General features: G+C 41.3%; 1 long non-coding RNA gene across 1 annotated transcript; it reads left to right on the top strand.

The window, feature by feature from the left end:
- The first annotated feature begins 3,333 nt into the window (after positions 1 to 3,333).
- LOC145417792 (uncharacterized) lies at positions 3,334 to 20,976 on the top strand. The gene is made up of 4 exons (XR_013900573.1): positions 3,334 to 3,432; positions 8,275 to 8,435; positions 10,594 to 10,816; positions 20,866 to 20,976. It is a non-coding gene; the product is annotated as an uncharacterized LOC145417792 (long non-coding RNA).
- The last annotated feature ends 148 nt before the right edge of the window (positions 20,977 to 21,124 follow it).

The following is a 21,124-nucleotide window of genomic DNA, read 5'->3' as shown; positions in this document are numbered from 1 at the left end:
AGACAAAATTTTAAACAAAGAATCCTATCGATTTTGTGAGCAATAAAGAGCACGCAAGAATGGAACCTAATGGCTTCTTCCTGCGGAGTCTCCTCCTGCGGGTCGTCCACTTGGCTCTCTCTCCCTTCGGCGTCATCATTGGTCCTTCGCTGGTGGTTACGGTCATCCTCAAGCGCTTCACTCCTCACAACACTCTGTTCCTCCTCTGTTTTGGACCATTCTTGCTTGATCAGCCATTTTTTCATTGTGAACACAGGTAGTTTCTCATATCATTTTTTTTTCCTTTTTCTGTGCTATATAACAAGTTAGATCACCGTTTTTTCTGTGCTTCTGAGGTGAGCTGTACTATATATTTCAGCTTTCCAAAGATAACTATGTATTTTTCAAACCTCCAGCAATAATTTTAAGTTCTCCAACAATAATGATATATAAATGAGTTCAAATATATCGGTACCGGTATATATATTTCGGCTTACTGATGATACCGGTATATATGTATATATATATTTTTTACTTCAACAGTATATATACGCCATGTTTTTAGTTCTCATGATTATTATAAATTTTTTACTAGTTATCAAGCTTTCTTATGCCAATGTTCAAATAAAAATTCTCATTTTCTGGTTGTCGTCATAGTTTCAGAAGAGAGCGCGTATCAGACACCGTCACAAATTTCCTATAGTGCTCCCTCCCCCGCTCCGTAACACCTTGTGACGTTCATCTCTCCAAGGACCTCCCGCGCCAAACAATACAAATTATATTACCCCCTCTTCCTTCTTAAACCCTGCTCCCCATCATCCCCCTCCTCTCTCTTTCTCTCTCTCTCTCTCTCTCTCTCTCTCTCTCTCTCTCTCTCTTTCTCTCTCTCTCTCTCTCTCTGTCCATCGAAAAACATTTTCCCAGCCCCTCATCCTGCAGCTTCTCCCACTCTTCTTCCATCCGCCTCCTCTTCCCGCTCTAACTTCTCTTCACTCCCCTCTTCTGCTCTTTTCTCCCTCCTTTACTATTCTCTTATCTTCACCGTCTTTCCTCTTCTTGCCTTTCTGTACTCTTAACCCCTCCTCCTCTCCCCTTCACCATTCATTGTCTTCCTCTCTCTCTCTCTCTCTCTCTCTCTCTCTCTCTCTCTCTCTCTCTCTTTCACACCTATCCACCGCCCATCCTGTCTCCAGCATTATCCAACAGTGTCAAGGCCTCTCTCGTTGTGATGTGGTGGCGTCATTCTCTAACTCATCACATTACAACACTTCGTCTTTCCCGTCTCCAAATCCCCACTTGCCTCGAATACGTCACCGCTTGCGAAATATGATGCCCTCTGATAAGCAAAGATAACAGGAAATACAGAGTGATTTTACCCCTGTTATCATATTGTATTTTGCTATGTATAGTCAATTTAGCATCAATAGACTCTGTAGGCTGTATATTCCTTTGCATAGTCACTGCTCTCTCTCTCTCTCTCTCTCTCTCTCTCTCTCTCTCTCTCTCTCTCTCTCTCGTACGTTTGTTATCAGGTTATATTTTGCTTATATATTCAGTTAAACATCATTAGAGTGTGAACTGTATTTTGCTTCCCGTACAGTCACCGGCTGTGAAATGTAATCTGGTATGGAAAATAAAGAGGAAAAATTAGAGGTTTGGGCGTATTTTAATTATGTTCTCGCCATCACCAGACGAATTTCTACGCATCAGGACAGACTTTTCTACCTGTAATGGTTAGCTATAGCCCTCATTATCCCCCTACAACCAGGCTCTTCAAAGCTGAGTAAAATCGTGTGAAGGAAATAACAAAGACAAGACTATCCGTCATATGTGAACCAGGTAGACTATAATAATACTGTTAGATGAAAACTTGACTACTTCCATCTTGGATGACCCCCAGTGCTGGTTATAGTGACATGTGAACTCAAGCTGTGACTCTAAACAACTTTTTTTTAAAATAACGTTTCCTTCTACAGTTAATACTTTCTGATATTTGAGTTTTCAACACACACACACACACACACACACCGCTCGCTGGTGCAGTGGTAACGTTCCCGCTTGCCAACTGGTGGACGGGAGTTCGCGCCTCGCTCAGGTTGCGAAAAGTTTCACTGACGAAGTGGGTGGTTACTGTCCCCCTTGAGCAAGGGGACGGGTGTGTGCGTGTGTAAAGGTCACAGCCTTGCCCTTAGATCGGACTATATGAGCTCTCAGCTCCCTTCCGGAGGGTAAAAGCTGACCATCACGACCATCAAGTGATCCTGACCGACCCGGTGAATTACACACACACACACACACACACACGCATGCATTTCGTACAAAAATAATTACCATCGACTTCGTCTACCTGAATCAATACGAGTAACGTCCCCTCTCTCTCTCTCTCTCTCTCTCATTTGAGTCTGGACTGCATTTTTGTCATGTAAATAGTTTCGTTTTCATACCAGCATCTTAAACAGTCACCGGTTGAGAAAAATGATGCGTCTCATAACGAATAGGAAAGGTATGACAATGTACCCTTATTACGCTGTACCGAATAGGCTACATTTTCTTCGTTTCAATAAGGAATCATTAGACCTAGGCTGGAGAATGAAGGTTCTGCAAAAAAATAAGTTCTCTCTCTCTGTCTGTCTCTCTCTCTCTCTCTGTCTCTCTCTCTCTCTCTGTCTCTCTCTCTCTCCTAACACCCCAAAGAACAAAAGAAGGACCATTTAGGGGTAATTATGTTTTCGCCCTCTCATTGTGATTAAGAGGACGTGATCACTCGGGTGTGTCACCGGTGAGAGGGAGGGAGACTGGTTGAAACTTACGAGATATGTTGGGAGAATAAAAATGAGTGGTTAGACAAGAATAAAATACGGTGGATGAGAGAGAGAGACTTACATTACAGACACAATACCACACCCTCTCCTGTCACATTCACACCATCCTCGTCACACCTACATCCTCATTTTTAACTACATCCTCCACGGGGACACCCTCATTTATAGAAATGTTCAAAAGCCGTGGAAAGTGAAGTGGATGAAGGATGAAAAATGGTATGTAGCTTAAAATCTTTGAAGCCCTTGGTCTGCTTGGAAGAGAACCGGTAATGTAGGATTGCGTTAATGCATGGAAATTATACTTTGGTTAGTCGGATAAGCAAAGGTCCAGCTACGTAGAGATGAAGTGGAAACATTTCCTAATCGGCGTAGACCAACTTAAAACAAATTCCAACATTGGTCTAGACTCTAGAGAGTTTTGTGCGTATTCAGACAACTTACGAAGGAAGGATTAGAGAAGAGATTCCGATCCTTTCTAGGCTCAAGTGTGATCGTCTTTTTACCGGAAGTATAGATACTTAAAATAAACAGTGAGTGAGGACGGCATGAGCTGTGCTAGTGAATTTCACATGCATGCACACTGCATGGTTGCATTTTCGTATTGTGGAAAACGCAGACGCCATCACTTCGGGTAGGTCATGCACTGTGATTAGGTGACTCAGAGTCTGGAAGTAAAACTGTATCCCCCAGTCCTGAGTCTGTTGGGGGTTGCCCCTTAGGCCAGCATCAGCATGTTCATTATTGTCAGTACGAGATGAACGCATTTATTTGGGCGCACTGCATCAGAGAAATCTTGTTCTGGTAAGATGAGTAAAGTTAGGCATCAGATAAATATGGCGTAAGAAATGAAGATAGCAGTTGAGGGCCATAGGCTGGTGGGAGCTGAGAATATTAGGCTGTACACTACTCATATTCTCAGCCTTTCACAAAGACCTAATTCCGTTTTTCCATTTTGGCAGGATGTTTTGAGTAAGTGCCGATTCAAAAGCCACACCTCAGTGAACAGGCGATGACCCTCACATGAAGACCTTTGACTGCTACTCAAAGTTGTTTATCAATATGGGCCATGCAATGTCTATCTATCTATCGCCCGACGCCCTAATCCCGCAAAGGGTGGCCGCAGACAAAACGCCTCCAAGTCACTCTGTCACCCACCATTTGACTCCCCTCCCCCCAACTCACCCCCCCTCCCTCATATACCTCTCAACTCCATCCCTCTACCTCATCCTCGGTCTACCCCTCCCTCTCCCTCCCTCCACCTCACCTACATACACCCTCTTAGTCAGTCTTTCATTCTCCATCCTCTCCACATGTCCAAACCACCTCAGTGTATTTCTCCTAATCTTTTCAACCACATCCACATCTACCCCACAACGTTCCCTCACTTCTTCATTCGTCAACCTGTCCCTCCATGTCACTCCACATGCTCCTCTCAAGTAAATCATTTCCACTGCTCTCACTCTTGACTTGTTCCCCTCTTGCAAGGTCCACGCCTCGCTTCCATACGTCAGGGTAGGGATCACAATACCATCATGCAGTGTCTTCTTAACTTCCATACTCACCTCCTTGTTTCTCATCACTGCTTTCAGTGTGCCAACAACCTTCCTTCCCTGCTGTACCCTTTCACGTACTTCATTCCCCAAAGTTCCATCCTTACTCATCACACTACCCAAGTACTTGAATGCACTCACATTCTCCATATCCTCACCATCCAACCTCACTGCACACTCTGTGACTTCATTCCTCTCAAACACCATAACTTTACTTTTGTTTACATTAACTTTCAGCTTCCTCCTCCTACACACTGTCCCAAATTCATTCACCAAACCTTGCAACTCCCATTCATCTTCACTCAACAATACTGTATCATCAGCAAACAGCAACACCGGAAACTTCCAAATCTCACCCTCATTCATTAGGGCCACCCCCACATCCACTGCCCTACCTTGTACCTCCTTTACGACCCCATCCATATATATATTAAACAGCCATGGAGACATTACACACCCCTGTTTCAGTCCCACATTGAGATCAAAGAACTCACTCAGCTCACCATCCACTCGCACTGTAGCCCTAGCTCCCTCGTACATACTCTTCACAGCACTCAACAATTTCCCCTCCACTCCATATATTCTTAACACCTTCCACATACCTTTCCTGTCTATTCTGTCATAAGCTTTCTCCAAGTCCATGAAGGCAGCATACACTTTCCTTCCCTTCTCTAGATACTTCTCCACTAAACATCTTAGAACAAATATCTGATCTACACACCCTTTTCCCTTCCTAAATCCCCCTTGTTCTTCTCCAACTAGCTCCTCTGTCATATGCCTAACCCTATCAATGAGTATTCTGCCATATATTTTACGAGTCACACTAAGAAGGCAAATACCCCTATGGTTACCACATACTTCTCTCTCCCCTTTTCCTTTGTACAGAGGAACAATTATACCTGATTTCCAGTCCTCTGGAACCCTTCCCTCTTCCCAAGCCAATCTACACAACTTCCATATCCACTCCACAACAATCTCACCCCCATACCTAAGCATTTCACCACACACTCCATCAATTCCTGGGGCCTTTCCCAGCTTAATCTTCTTCATCGCTTCCACTACTTCCGACCTACTGATCTCTTCCTCCCTCCTCTCATCTCTTCTTCTCCCAGCCATTCCCCAACCACTTATACTCACACTGCTCTCACTCTCTACATTCAACAAATCCTCAAAGTGCTCCTTCCATCTCCTCAATTTCTCTCTCTTCTCCACCAACAATCTATTATTCCTATCTTTCACTCCCCTACTATTTCCCCTTTCACACTGCCTTACTTTCTTTACCTCCTTCCAAAACAATTTCTTACTCTCCCTCCATTTCACACTCAGATTCCTCCCAAACTCTTCATCCACTTTCTTCGTACTCTCCTTCACCAGTCTCTTAACCTCCCTTCTCCTGCTCACATATACCTCTCTCTTCTCTCTCTCATCTTCTCCCCTACCTCTACTCGCCAACCATTCACCATATGCCTTCTTCTTTTGTTCCACAGCTCGTTTCACCTCATCATTCCACCATGCTGTCCCTTGCACACCCTTGCATCTCCTCCTCACTCCACAAACCGCCTCACACGCTGCGCTTATCTCTTCCGTGAATATCTTACATACGTCTTCCACCCCTTCCATCTGCTCTAGCTCATACCTCCCCAATCTTTCTTCCACTATGCTCTTATACTCTGTCCTCTTCTCACTATCTTGCAATTTCTCCACTCTTCTCACAGGAGCTGCTTCCTCCTGTCTTCCCCTTCGCCTCCTCAACCACTTTCTTTGCAGCTCTACCTTGGCCATCACTAAGTGATGGTCCGAGACTCCATTCCCCCACCCTCTCCACACCCTTGCATCCAACACTTGTCTTCTCATTCGCTCATCCACACACACGTAGTCTATCATTGCCTTTCGTTCAACAAGTTCACCATCCATCCTCCTCATTACTCTCCATGTATACCGGTGGATCATCTTATGACGAAAGTAGGTGTTGGCTATTGCCAACCCCTTACCAGCACAGATGTCCACCAAAGCACTACCATTCCCATCTACTTCCGCTGGCACACCCCACTGACCGACCACTCCATCCACTCGTACATTCCCGACTTTGCCATTCATGTCTCCGATCAACAGCACTCTCTCGCTCCTCTCAAACTTGTCCATACATGCTTCTACTCTCGCCCAAAACTCATCTTTCACTCTTGCCACTCGATCCTCTGTTGGAGCATACACACATACAATCGCCCATGCTTGTATACCTACTTTCATCCTCACCCATACAATCCTTGCACCCACTGTTCCATACTCTCTTATATTCTCCTTCCACTTCTTGCTTATCATCAGACATACTCCCTCTCTTGCCCTCTCATTCTCACTGACTCCCGCACATATACCTACACCGTATTCCCATTCTCTCATCCTTTCACCTTTCCATTTAGTTTCAGTCAATCCACATATATCCACTTTTGCATCCTCAAGCACCTGGACAATCTCTCTCTCTTTCACTTCATCATTCACTCCTCTCACATTCCACGTTCCTACTCTCAGAATGTCCTTTGTCCGTTCCTTAGTCGTCAACGTATGGTCCGTCCGGGTCCGAGGCGCTTTATTTGCTTTTTTAGTTAGTTCTTTTTACAGGGTGGGGCACTAACCCACCACCAACCCTTTTAGTCGCCTCGTACGACAAGCAGGGATACTGGGGGAGTATTCTTGAAACCCCCCTACCCCCAGGGGTAATGGAGGATTTTATCACCACTTTAAGGCATGGCAGTGCCTGTGCATTTTGTCCTGTTGAGATGGGTAAGTTTTTTTTTTTTTTTTTTCCCTGTAGTGCTATCACACTCCACAACATTGTGACCTCATTATTGTAGAATTTTAATTCCCCAAAGAATAAATTTTTACTTTCAGTCAGACATAGTTTTGTGGGTAGAAGGGTTTTCTGATTATTTTTTGTAGTTCATTTGACTTTGACTAATTCCCTGTTTTTCCAGCCTCCTCCATCCCTCTGTTGAATGTGGGAACCCATGCAGAGAAAAGAAGCAAGTTCACTGGAAAATGATGGTTAATATCAAATAAATTATATAACAGATCAGAAAACCCATGTTTTATCCAAACCTAACCACATCTAACAACCCAACTGGGTGCCTTTGCTCCTCAGACTTCCCAAAGCATTAGCGTAATTTAACCTCATCTAACCCAATCAGGCTGCTTGGAAGGAAAATGAGACAATGAGGTTGGCAATTTTAATCATTATTCTAATTTCATCAAGCTTAGGAAATGGTAAAGGAAAAGGTTGTTGCTATTGATGAGAGGAACCTATAGAAAACATAAAACTGAATACCCTGTTTGCCAGTTAGTATAAGAAATACTGTACTGCGCACTCTCGTTATACAATTACAATATTGTACCGTACAGTCATTTGCTCATGAGCTCAATAAGAATTTATTTATTTATTTTTTTTTTTATTATTTAGTCACTGTGATGCATGATTTCTTTTTACCAGGTTTCTTTTTACCAATATGTGATCTTTTTCTTGCCTTCATGATTACAACACAAAATTCATTAAGTGATTGGTTTTCAAAAATGCATCGCAGTCGTAAAATGAAGGTGTGTTGTCCCCAACAAAGCATCACAGGATTAGCATGTGGAAAAGCTGGTGAATATCCAATAATGAAAGTACAGCAAATTAGTTTCAGGAAAAGGTGTATATTGATTTCATTTCATTAAAACCAAGAAACAGTGTGCACCAAAATATGTGCTGAGTGAAATATGGTATTCTTGCCAGCAAACTAGGAGAGATCACCATCTAAGCAAATCTCTCCCAGTAAATACTTTCATAATGTTGAAGTTTTATATATTTATTTATTTATTTTTATTTTTTCATAATTTGTGAACAGTAATTCAAGGTATATGGCATGTTTTCCATAGATTGAATCTTTTCACAGGCTGATATCTGAAAGCATCAACTTGGGAAGGAAGGCACCCAGAAGAAGGCTGTAAATCTTGCCTGAACTATGCCAGTCATTTTTGTTTGGAGATACTGAATGGGGGAAGAGTCCTTGCCTTGACACTTGCATGAGGGAACCTTCATGGATGGAGTGAGGAGGTGAGTGAAGTTTATAGTGCTGTAGATTGGCATGCAAAAGCCTATTAATATCAGTATCGGAAGGGAAAAATTATCTGATTATGGGAATCCTATCGAAATCAGCTGAGCAGCAATGAAAATATGTAAATGTTTGTTTTACTGATCTTCAAGATCACTAGGTAAAACAAACATTTACATATTTTCATTGGTGTCAAGTGGGGTTGGTGGAGGATTAGTGCCCCTCCCTGTAAAACAATTAACTCTAAGCCCTTGGCCACCCCGTTTGGGATACATGGCGTCTGGCAATGAATGAATGAATGACCTAGTGATCTTAGGCTCTAGCACTTATTTCTCCTCCATTTTAGGTTTGAACTAAATGCTGTAATGATTATTTGAAAGATATCACGATATCCCACATTCCATGACAGTCTTAAATGGTAAAATGCTTGAAATAAAACATAGAAAATATTTAAACCATAATATTATATCTGTGGTTAGAATCAAGTGCAACATAAATACGTAGACTGCAGTCTTTTGTCAAGGAGCTGTGGCAGACTGGTAGGAATCTGTGAGTCAGATGGTACATGCACATACGCACGCACGCACACATGCACACACACTACCAAATTGCAGACCTTGTGCTGTACATATAGCATAATAACGAAGTACCGTAGGCAAGATCTATCTGTATCACTTTTCCGTCTACTAAAAGATTGCTTCATTTTATAACCAGAGCTTAAGTTGCCAAGTGTTATTCATCCTCTTGTCTCAGAGTTACTGTCCTCTTACTGCCACCATCTACTGCCTTCTTTCTTATTATGTGCAGTAAATCACTTCTTTATTTTGACTACAGTGAAGAGTGACTGTAAATATTACGGCTAAAAAAAAGGAATAAGTAATGTGTGTGGGCATTTTGCACTCATTTCGACTGGGTGTGTACACTATTTACGTCCATAAACCCACACAACCACCACACTTTCACACCACCAGTGCACACAGTATTCCTCACTCTCAACTTTCTGCTTTTGGACCTCACCCACTTAGGGACTTTAATGATTTTGAGTAGGGTAAGACTGTTAAGCTGCAAAACAGTATCAAGGTAACTACATTCTTTCACACAGAATCAGGCAAAACAGTGAACAAAATTGTCAATAAGAGTAATTTTAATGTTTCTTCCATCCATTTCTAATATCCTGATACCATTAGTAAATATCGGTATCGGTTAGGTATCAGAAAACATGCAAATATCAGCAATATGTCGTTTCGGTGATTGATATTGGTAACAGCACTAGGAGTTTGCACCCCGCAGCATTTACCCTGAGTGAGTGAGTGGGAATTGCAAAGCTTGATGAATGAAAATATTGATGATAATTACTTGTGTGTTGCAACTGTGCGAGGCTTACGTGAAGGAGTGTTAGTGCCACTTTTAACATATGGATGTGCGACTGTGGTGTGACATGAAAATGAAAAGTCAGGAGTGAGAGCAGTGGCGATGGGACTGCAGAGGAATGTGTGTGGAGTACAGAGAGTGGATAGGATACGAAATAATGTGATTCGTGAAAGATGCTTGGTGAAGAAGTCTACGGACACCAAAATTGAAGAAAGTGTACTGAGATGGTATGGTCATGTGAAGAGAATGGATAACAATAGAATGGTGAAAAGGGTATATCTGAGCGAGTTTGAAAGAGGGAAGAGGTGAGGTAGGCCAAGGAGAAGGTGGAGAGATATGGTGGATGAGTGTGTGAGGATGAGTATTATGGAAGTCGGTGAGGCTAGGGGACTGACAAGAGATCGAGCAGGCTGGATGAATGTTGTTAGAAGAAGTGCATGATCAGGGATTTGGCACCCCTTTTTAACGTGACAGCATTCGGATTGATTCTATTGGATACGTTTATGTGAAGCTACAGAGTGTGGTGAAAGTTTCTTGGTGTATCAGATACGGCCAGGATTCCGGGGGCTTGAATAATGAGTGAATGGAAGTGTGGCCCATTGGACTGGGCAAACCTGTGCCGTCTGCACGTTGCTATTCCTCACCCTGCCGTAGGGTGGAAAAGGTGGTCTGGATGATGATGGTGATGATGACTTCTGTATTTTCATTTTTCTGGATTGTAACTACTTCATGTATAATAGTGAGAATAGAATTGAAGATGATGATGCTGATAATGATTTTTGTCGACAGATGGAAGAGTGGCTCATCTTCCCATGTTGTTGTGACTTCAAGATTCCCTAGGGATTTGATGGATCATGCTGACAGTCAATACATCAGAGTGGAAGAAGATAGGAGAAACCTTTATTCTGCAGTGGACTAACTTGGGCTGCTGCTGCTCATGATGGAGATAATTGCAAGAAATCTATCTGCACTAAAACCATCTGCATCCATTCATCTCACTGTGATGTTAAAGGTAAACCAGATTTCTTTTTCATGTGCTCTGTAGATGCAGGCCTGGTCAGGTAGCTACATCCCAAGAATTTTTATACATAAGGTATGTCATTCTAGCAGGGGCCCATATGGTATGTCAGTTTAGCATCCTAAGAATTTTCAGGCATGAGGTTCTTCACTAGTTTAGGAAAGGCCCATTTGATCCCACATGTCTAGTGTTCCTGTACTGTATGTGTTAGAGTTAGGGTCATTTTTCTTGGTGGCACAGGAGGTTTTGTAGCATCTCTTCTTTAGTGATTTACTGTTTGCATACTACCTAATAACATTTTTCAAGTACGGTATGCTTGTTATACCGTCTCAATACTGTATCAGCATATTTTGCATCAGTATCATTATCACCCATACCTCTTTTCCTACCCTTGGATGGGAGGGTGAGGTAGGGTGTAGGGAATTGGGGGGGGGGGGGAATGGAGGAAATAACTGAGTCTGTCCAGTTGAGTGGGCCACACTCCCAGTTCAAGCTCTCGAGTTCAGTAACATCAGTCAACGTAGTAGTATTTGCAACCCCAGGTTTATTTGAATATGAACTCTTCCTTTGCAGTCTACTATCCTCCATTTGGGGATATGAAGAAAATTGAGGAATGTTTGTTTAACCAAGCAGGTGAGCCACCTGGCTTCTTCATTGCGTAAACAAGGATAATGAGATGTAATCTAATCTAATACAAAAATGACACAATGTTTCCACCTAAAGAATTCCTGTATTGGAGTTGGCCATGGTACAGCTGATATTTTCAATGTACTGGAAGCTAAACCAAGAGCCAAAAACAGCTAATCACTTTCCAACAATTGCTGGAAGCTGTTGCGGAAAAAAACAGAGACTTGAGATATGCTGTACGATTTGTAACAGTTTGAGAGTCTGTGCTCGGATTTTAAAGGAGGTCCGGATGTTGATGATACAGCCTCTTTGATAAAAGATCTCATAGCAGGATAAATAAGTAAGGAAGAGATCTTATGAAATCTCCAAAGGCACTTAGAGTGTGATCCTGAGTAGCATAGGTGTTAGGGTCATATTAAAACTGTGAAAGTGTGGACAAGCTCATAGTGTTTGGCAGTTACTTCTGAAGCATGAGACAGTGATTGAATGTCTGACCATTCAGTATTGTTAATGACTTCACACTAATGTTGAATCCAGGCTGATCACATCTGACAGTTATGGGTGTCCCCTAAATGTGATGATACAACATGTCTGACCAATCTGTATCATTGCTGCCTGCATTCTATAAGGTAGAATGCAGGATGATCACATCAGACAACTAGAGAGCATTCAGAAAGTGCACATCTTCACCAGTGTTAGTGTAATTCATGGTTTACCATGTATACCAGCCTCCATGCAACCTTAGTGGGGAAGGTAATAAATACAACAGTCATAGTCTGCCCTGTTAAAGTAAAAAAGAAGCATACCTCCACTGACACCATTAAATTTTATCATTTACTTCTGCATCTGGATCCACCTCAAAATCATAGCAACTTCATGACCCAGTGCCTACATATCCACCAGATTTTGTTGAAATCCGATAACATCTTTTTGAGATTACAGTATCATGTCAACAAACAGACAGACAGACAGACTCAGATGAATAATTACCCTTCTCCAACTTTGTTGGCGGAAGTAATTAGGCCACAGGTGTTCCATTAACGACCATAAGAAATTAGGGACTTACACCATCGCACACTTAGTTTTAGAGAGGTCAGTCCAGATTTTGACAGTAAGTAAATTTCCAGACTCTCGGCTATTATCTTTTATTTTCATTGAGCTGGGTGGTGGGGGGGAAGCACATTTAAAAAACTTTACAGGGTGATCAAAAGAAATTATTGATTATATGGACTCCCCTCCCCCCCTCCCATGTTCCTGGTATTTGATGCAGAGTAACTCACCTTACCATACTTTACCTTACCCTACTGTTCTCTGTCTTACATTAGCTTCCTTACCCTACCCTACCTTACCTGTCTCGGACCTACCTTACCATACCGTACCTTACCTTCCCTTACCCTACCCTACCCTACCCTACCCTACCTTACCTTACCCTACCCTACCCTACCCTACCCTACCCTACCCGACCCAACCTTACCCTACCCTGCCCTGCCCTTACCCTTACCCTACCCTACCATACCATACCCTATCTTACCCTACCCTATCTTACCCTACCCTGTCTTACCCTACCCTATCCTATCTTACCCTACTGTACCCTACCCTACCTGACCCAGCCTTACCCTGCCTGACCCAACCTTACTCTACCCTTCCCTTCTCTACTTTACCTAACCAGGTCTTACCCTACCTCACCTTACCTTACCTACCTGTACTATACCCTACCCAGCCTAACGTACTCTACCCTATCTAACTATCTCTACCATATCTTACCCCATCCAACCTTGCCTTACCCTACCCTACCCTGTCTTACCTTGCCTTACCATATCATACCCTTCCCTGCCCAACATACCTTGCCATGTCTAACCTTCCCTACCATATCTTACCCAACCAACACTGCCTTACCTTGCCCTGCCCTGCCTTGCCTTACCTTACCTTACCGTACCTTACCTTACCTTACCGTACCATACCTTACCGTACCTTACCTTACCTTACCTTACCTTACCTCCCCTCACCTTACTCTACCGTACCCAGAGCTCATGCAAGTGATAACATTCTTGATCACTCTATTTTATGAGTTTTTCAGGTTTAGTGAAACAAAATTCGACCAGAATTTTTAGAGGTTAGATAGATGTTGATTAGATTTTAAGAGGTTAGATTTCATTTGACTAGAAGTTTTAGAGGTTGGATAGATTTCATTTGACTAGAAGTTTTAGAGTTAGACAGTTCATTGTTGTATATTATCTGTGTCTATTCATTATATGTATTTTGTATTTATAAATGTATGTATTATGAGGTCACATAGAATAAACTGCATACCGGTACATGCATATCATCAGTATGCTGTTAATGAGTAAAATCAAGTTACTGTTTACACTTTCACTCTTGAAAATATGAAACTTGTATGAGTGAGCAAGCTTGCTAATGCCATTATTTTAGCAAAAAGAGTTGTACCATCCCACTTGCCGTATATTATTGCTCTCTTTGAAATTTTGGAGAGCACCATTTAACTTGCCTAATATTAGTGCAACTTTGAAATTTTTAGGAAACAGCCATTCCACTTGCCTAACATTATTGCACACATTGACATTTCAGTTTGAAGACTCTGCCACCTCACTAGCCTGATGTTTATGCACACTTTGAAAGTGTGAAGAAAACCACTTAGTGATACCCATAACTTTCAAGTTTTCAGACATTATATGTAAATGTGCAGTAGCTTGATAATTTCTGGGACAACTTAGTTTGGTGCTCAGTTTGGCACATTTTGGCTTTTTAACAGCGGTATTGTGGGACATAATGAAAAAGCTGAGTTTACTAAGATGCATTAATTTTTCATAAGCTTTTCAGTAGTGTATCTTAATAGTTTCAGAGATTTTTTTTTTTTTTTTCCCCTGCCATATGGTGGCAGATATTGAGAAAATTGACGTGTAACACCTGTTACCTCTTAAGCTTTATATTGATTTGCATAGATCTACTTATGCTTTTATAGTTTCCCAGATAACAGTTTAGGTGCTGTGCTCCACCACCTAGCTGCATCTAATAGTGTTCTCGTTGGCTTGCTTTGCTCATTCACTCTGTCAGTCGTATTGCTAAAGAAAATACGCTAAGAAGTCTCCTACTGCCGCCAGATTATGATCTTTTGTATGCGGTCAGTTCCTTGTGGCCATGTATATATGTGTACTGGGAGTGCTCACAAAATAATTTGTGAACATTTCTGTCATAACTATACTTGTTTCCCATTAATTTGGGCCTGTCATAACTATACTTGTTTCCCATTAACTTGGCCCAAAATTGCCTTCTGTCTATCATGAATCCTGAGTTTTAACATCAGATTAACACTAGAATATGGTTATAGTGTTGTGGAAAGGATGTAGAGTCCTAGTGTTTTTTTTTTTTTTTTTTTTTGCCACTGAGCTGTAACTATTGATTTCCATTAAATCTGGTATCAAGAAATAGCCGTCCACACCGCAGATGTGGGACATGTCTGAGTGAGCAAGGTTGTTATGGGGGCATTTTTAGGGTATATTTGACTCTTCGAAAATGAATTATACCACTGGAAAGCAATTCTTATGACATTTTCATAGTATGATGTTCCATGATTGGCATAATAGCTGGGGGGGGGGGAGAATCATTGCTCTATTCTTGCATAGTGAAAGTGTTTTGAGCATTTTTTGGCTGTTTGGCTCTTTTGTGGTAAAAGTTTGGTACCAGTGGAAGACATGATATTATGACAGTTTCAAAATGGTACAACCTATCACAATTGGTTCCATAGCTGAGAAAAGAAAGTAAAATTTTGGTGGTTCTCAAGCCAGAAAATTTTCAAGCCATATGGGACAAGAATTTACACATTTCAGCCTGAGTACTGTACAGTGTTCTCACTCACTCAGCTCATGCAAAAAGTTAGTCACAAAACGATGTGGAAAGAATGTACAGCCATACGGTAGTGCTGTATTGTTTTTTTGTACACTAACCTACATGAAATATGTTGCAAACTTATAAAAATCTGGGCCAAGTTAAAGTGAAAGAAGTAAGTTATGTTTTTGCCAGAAGAACAGGAGACAAGGGAGAGTCTGTGTCCTCTGTTCCCTGTCCTTCCTGCAAAAACTCAGTAATGGTTAAAACTGTAAATTGATCATAAATTTGTGAATCAGTACACATTTACGGCCTCTTGCGTCATACAGGGCGGTCCGTGTATTACCCATCTTAGGCGGGGGGATGGCTAAGTGATGTGTACCATTGTCTCCCCTGTGTCACTTTCTACTCCCATAACCCTCTTCAAGCCTAGTGTTATAATATCTGTTTTTCCATGTCCATTAATTGTATAACCCCATTGAGGTGTAGTGGTAAAGTATTTGCTTTTTAATGTCCACTGATTGCATAGTTATTAACTTTGTGAACAGCCAAATTGTTTTTGCTCCTCTCGCAACCAGACTGCTGTCCCCATAAGATTAGACGAGAGTAATATATGGACCACCCTGTATTAATTACAAGCCAGCATTGACTCGATTAATCTGAAAATAATAATTTTATGGGCAACATTATCCTGTAAATTCAATGTTTTGTTATATATCTTTTTTGAAGTAAGAAAAAGAAAGTAATTTGTAAGTCCCTTTCATTGCTGTTATTAATGTCCACAGAATTTATAACAAAGTAATTAATCGATGCCTCACTCTTGTATCATTGGTATCTAAGCATCACAAAATTATACTAAGTCCAAAATTCACTAAAAAATACTAGTTGGCATCTCAAAATTACATCTTAAAATTTTACTGAGTCAGAATATTTGCTCTTGATAGTACTGATTGGCAGCTTTCAAATCCAAGATATCCACAGTTCTTTGTTGTTGGTATCGAAACATTAAAAAAAAAAAATCTTAGTAAAAAAAGTATAGTCAAAAAATACTGTCAAAAAGTCATTCATAATAATGCTAGTTGACATCTCAAAATTTTACTAAGTTGAAAAATTTGCCCATAAAAATACTAGGTGGCAACATTCAGTTCCAAGATGGCCGTCTGTGTGTGTTGATGCCATGAGCCTGGTTGGTACAGTTGTGGACAAAAATACTGCACATGTTTTTAGTCCATGAATTATGAAACTCATATGTAATATACTGAAAGGTTTGTTGTGCTTGAAGATGGCCTCACGGTTTCAGGAGTAATCACTCACTTCCTGGCATATTATTGTTCATGAAGTGGACCAGTATTTTGACCGCAACTGTACACACACTCCCACTCACTGTGTTCTCTGCATGTCCTCTCCAAAACTCTCCCACTCCTTTGCCCTTCCTTTCTCACCCTGCAAGTTCTTATGGTGAGGGAGGAAGGGGAAAGGGGTGGGGAATTTTTGGAGGGTACAGTTACCTCCACTTCTAATGAGTACAGTGGGTGGTGTGCTTGGTGAAATGTGGAACCACTGTGTTTGTTTACATCGTAGCAACAGTAAGTGAATGGGCAGACCTGGCAGAGTTTCCCCTCCGCTACAGTATCTAGTATCCACGGAAACAATTTTCTATCAAGTCACTCTGTCTACAAATACAAGTGTTTGCCATGTATGTATAGTGGAAGGTAGAGAGAAAAATAGTAATGCCATTGGCTCCCACTGTTTCTCTGACAGCAAATGACTTTGAGGTGAGGTGGAATGGAGGGAAGAGGGGGACAGGTGGTGGGGGCGCATGTATCGAAACTTTGTCGTGTTTCGTTTAGAAGGATGAAGCGTGTAATTATACAGATATTCTGAGGTGATCTGTAACTCTGTATGCAATAATGTGTATTGGATGAATGTTGGAGTCTTAATATTTGCCATACAATGAGGTGAACAACTGTAGTTGAGCATAAATTTTAGAAGGTGTGATGTCTGGTGTCTCGAAATGTGGTTTACCTGAGTCTACTGAGTATGTGATTCAACTGCTGTAACATTTTTGTGGCTGGACCAGGGTGGTCATAAACGATTCATAATTATGCACGTGACACAACAGTCATGCCATGTTGTGCATCATCCAATCTTTTATATTGTGAGGAAAATCAGTCATTATATTCGCAAACCATGGTATAAGTAGATGTCCTGTAGCATAGGATTATAGCAACTTTGAGTGTTGGACAGCTGTTGGCTTATTGTGCAAAAATGTTGTGCAGTCATCATACTGATGGATCACGCTGGGGTAATGAGATAGTGTATTTGCGTAATGAATGCATATCTTGTATTATAAATAATTGAAATAACGGTGTTACAAATTTTCAGTCCAAAAATGATGTCGCTTTCTTCGAGGTGCTATTTCATTACTCTGGATAGTTGTGACACAACATCCACAAACATTGATCATCGTATATTATACCCTCTTTAAAACATTCATACATTAGTTTTCATACAAGTATTACACATTCAGGCCCTCCTTAGCTCAAGACACATTATACTATTTAATCGTGCGTCTGCATTCACATACTGTTCATCCAGAGGGAGCAATATTTCCATTACCATGCATGTCTGTCCGTTGTCTGCCGTTATAACACAAGGTTTTAGTATGCGACTGCAGCTTCACAAAATATATCGGTGGCGTGGTGCTGCTGGGAGAGTGTAAAACTGCATAATTATAGTCTGCGTGTTATTGTGCAGGGCGTCTGGTAATAAGCTTCACCGACTTATTCACACTTCTGCCAAGATAGCAGCCAAAGTCGCTGTTTTGGTGACTGTACTGACTGACCATTGAACACACTTTCACCTTTCAGCAGTCTGAATGAGGCCCTGTTTTTAACCAATTGAAACATTAAGTAATACAGTGAATAATGCAATTTTATATGTAAAGTAAGGGGTGTTTTAGGCACTGTGTCATCATACAGGCTTATACAGTATAACACAGCCAAGGATAAGCTGGACTTACGGTAGAATAAAGGTTGAGTGCTGCTAGAACGTCCAAGGAAATGTAAGCAATACTGGTGCACCAGCACCTGGATGGTAAAACCAAACCACCGCTTTTTAGGAAAAATACCCCCGGGTTCTGAAGCTACCCCATGTCATCCAGTAGATTTCCACAAGGTCATTGATAAGGCTGCAATCGTCATAGTGATGCGATATGATAAGGAAGTCAATGTCAGGTCTCGTTACCCATTATACGAGGAAGGGCTGGAATTTGTGTGTGCTTGTGTGTGTGTATGTGTGAGAGAGAGAGAGAGAGAGAGGAGTGTGTCTCTCTCCTTCTTTCATATATATATATATATATATATATATATATATATATATATTTGTGTGTGTGTATGTATGTATGTATATATCCATCCATCCATCCATCCATCCATCATCCAATCCTACATTGCCCCACGAGGAGCGTAGGAACCTGGGGCTAGGCAGTTGGTCCCGACATTTAAGATGAGAGTATATATTATATATATATATAAAGAAAGAGAGAGACAGAAACCCCCCCTGTCTCTCTCTCTCTCTTAAATAACCTGTAAGCAGGGAGTCTTGTTATGCCCAGACTGTCACAGGTGGGTGATATGAGGCTATTGTCACTGTAGAAGGACACCCAGGGAGACAGGGATCACCCTATCCTTTCCTGGGTCTATTATGTCATGTAGTAGCAACTTGTAATGACACCATGAATGCACCAATCTGTCTGTTTGTCTATCTGTCTGTCTCACAAATTCCGGCCCTTCCACGTATAATGGGTAACGAGACCCGATACTGACTTCCTTATGATATTGCATCACTACGACGGTTGAAGCCTTATCAATGATCTTGTGGAAATCTACTGGATGACATGGGGTAGCTTCAGAACCCGGGAGTATTTTTCCTAAAGAGCGGTGGTTTGGTTTTACCATCCAGGTGCTGGTGCACCAGTGTTGCTTACGTTTCCTTGGACATTCCAGCAGTACTCAATCTTTATTCTGTTATAGGTCCAGCTTATCCTTGGCTGTGTTATACTGTATAAGCCTGTATGATGACACGGTGCCTAAAACACCCCTTACTTTACATATAATATTGCATTATTCACTGTATTACTTAATGCTTCAATTGGTTAAAAACAGGGCCTCATTCAGACTGCTGGAAGGTGAAAGTGTGTTCAATGGTCAGTCAGTACAGTCACCAAAACCGCGACTTTGGCTGCTAGCTTGGCAGAAGTGTGAATAAGTCGGTGAAGCTTATTACCAGATGCCCTGCACAATCACAGGTAGACTATAGTTATGCAGTTTTACACTCTCCCAGCAGCACCACGCCACCAATATATTTTGTGTAGCTGCGGTCACATATTATAACCTTGCGTTATAATGGCAGACAACGGACAGACATGCATGGTAATGGAAATATTGCTCCCTCTGGATGAACAGTGTGTGAGTGTAGACACACGATTAAACAGTATAATGCGCCTGAGCTAAGGACGGCCTGAATGTGTAATACTTGTATGAAAACTAACATGTGAATGTTTTAAAAAGAGTGTAGTATACGATGATCAATATTTGTGGATGTCGTGTCACAACTATCCAGAGTAATGAAATAGAACCTCGAAGAAAGCGACATCATTTTTGGACTGAAAATCTGTAACACCATTATTTCAATTATTATAATACAAGATATGCATGCATTATGCAAATACAGTATCTCATTACCCGAGCATGATCCATCAGTATGATGACTGCACAACATTATCGCACAATAAGCCAACAGCTGTCCAACACTCAAAGTAGCTATAATCCTATGCTACAGGACATCTACTTATACCATGGTTTGCGAATATAATGATTGTTTTTCCTCACAATACAACAGATTGGATGATGCACAATATGGCATTTGTGTCACGTGCATAATTATGAATCATTTATGATCACCCTGGTCCAGCCACAAAAATGTTACGGCAGTTGAGTCGCACACTCACTAGACTCAGGTGAAACACATTTCGAGACACAGGACATCACAGCTTCTAACGTTTATGCTAAACTACAGTTGTTCACCTCACTGTATGGTGAACATTAAGACTCCAACATTCATCCAATACACATTATTGCATACGGAGTTACAGATCACCTCAGAATATCTGTATAATCACTTGCTTCATCTTTCTAAACGAAACACAACAAAGTTTCGATACATGCGCCCCCACCATCTGTCCCTCCCTTCCCTCCGTTCCACCTCGCCTCAGTCATTTGCCGTCAGAGAAACAGTGGGAGCCAATGGCGTTACTATTTTTCTCTCTACCTTCCACTATTCATACATGGCAGACACTTGTATTTGTAGACAGAGTATGACTTGATAGAAAATTGTTTCTGTGGGTACTACACTGTAGCGAAGGGGAAACTCTGCCAGGTCTGCCCATTCACTCACTAGTACTACGATGTAAACAAACACAGTGGTCCCACATTTCACCAAGCACACCACCTGCTGTACTCGTTAGAAGTGGAGGTGACTGTACCTATTATAACACCTTTCTTTTGTTTCAGGATGTCTCCGGACACTCTTCAGATTACGGAAGGCTCGACGTGAAACCTGGTTCCATTAATCTTTGCAATCAACTTAGGTACATTTTGGGGGTACCTGAAAGTCCATTTTTGGTAGTTTTTTCTTGTTAATAATTCATAAAAAATTGAAAACTTTTTCAAGTTTTTTGGTTTATATACTCTTTTCCATTGAATTTTCCATTGAATTTTTTTACTTTCCATTTTTTTTTAATGTTTATTTATAATTTATAATTTTCCATTA

Source organism: Coenobita brevimanus, chromosome 111 (assembly GCF_032717465.1).
Source record: "Coenobita brevimanus isolate Jiangsu-jjx chromosome 111, ASM3271746v2, whole genome shotgun sequence".
NCBI classification, from domain to species: Eukaryota; Metazoa; Arthropoda; class Malacostraca; order Decapoda; family Coenobitidae; genus Coenobita; species Coenobita brevimanus.
The sequence above is the reverse complement of the archived record's forward strand: the minus strand, read 5'-3'. Positions and strand labels throughout refer to the sequence as shown.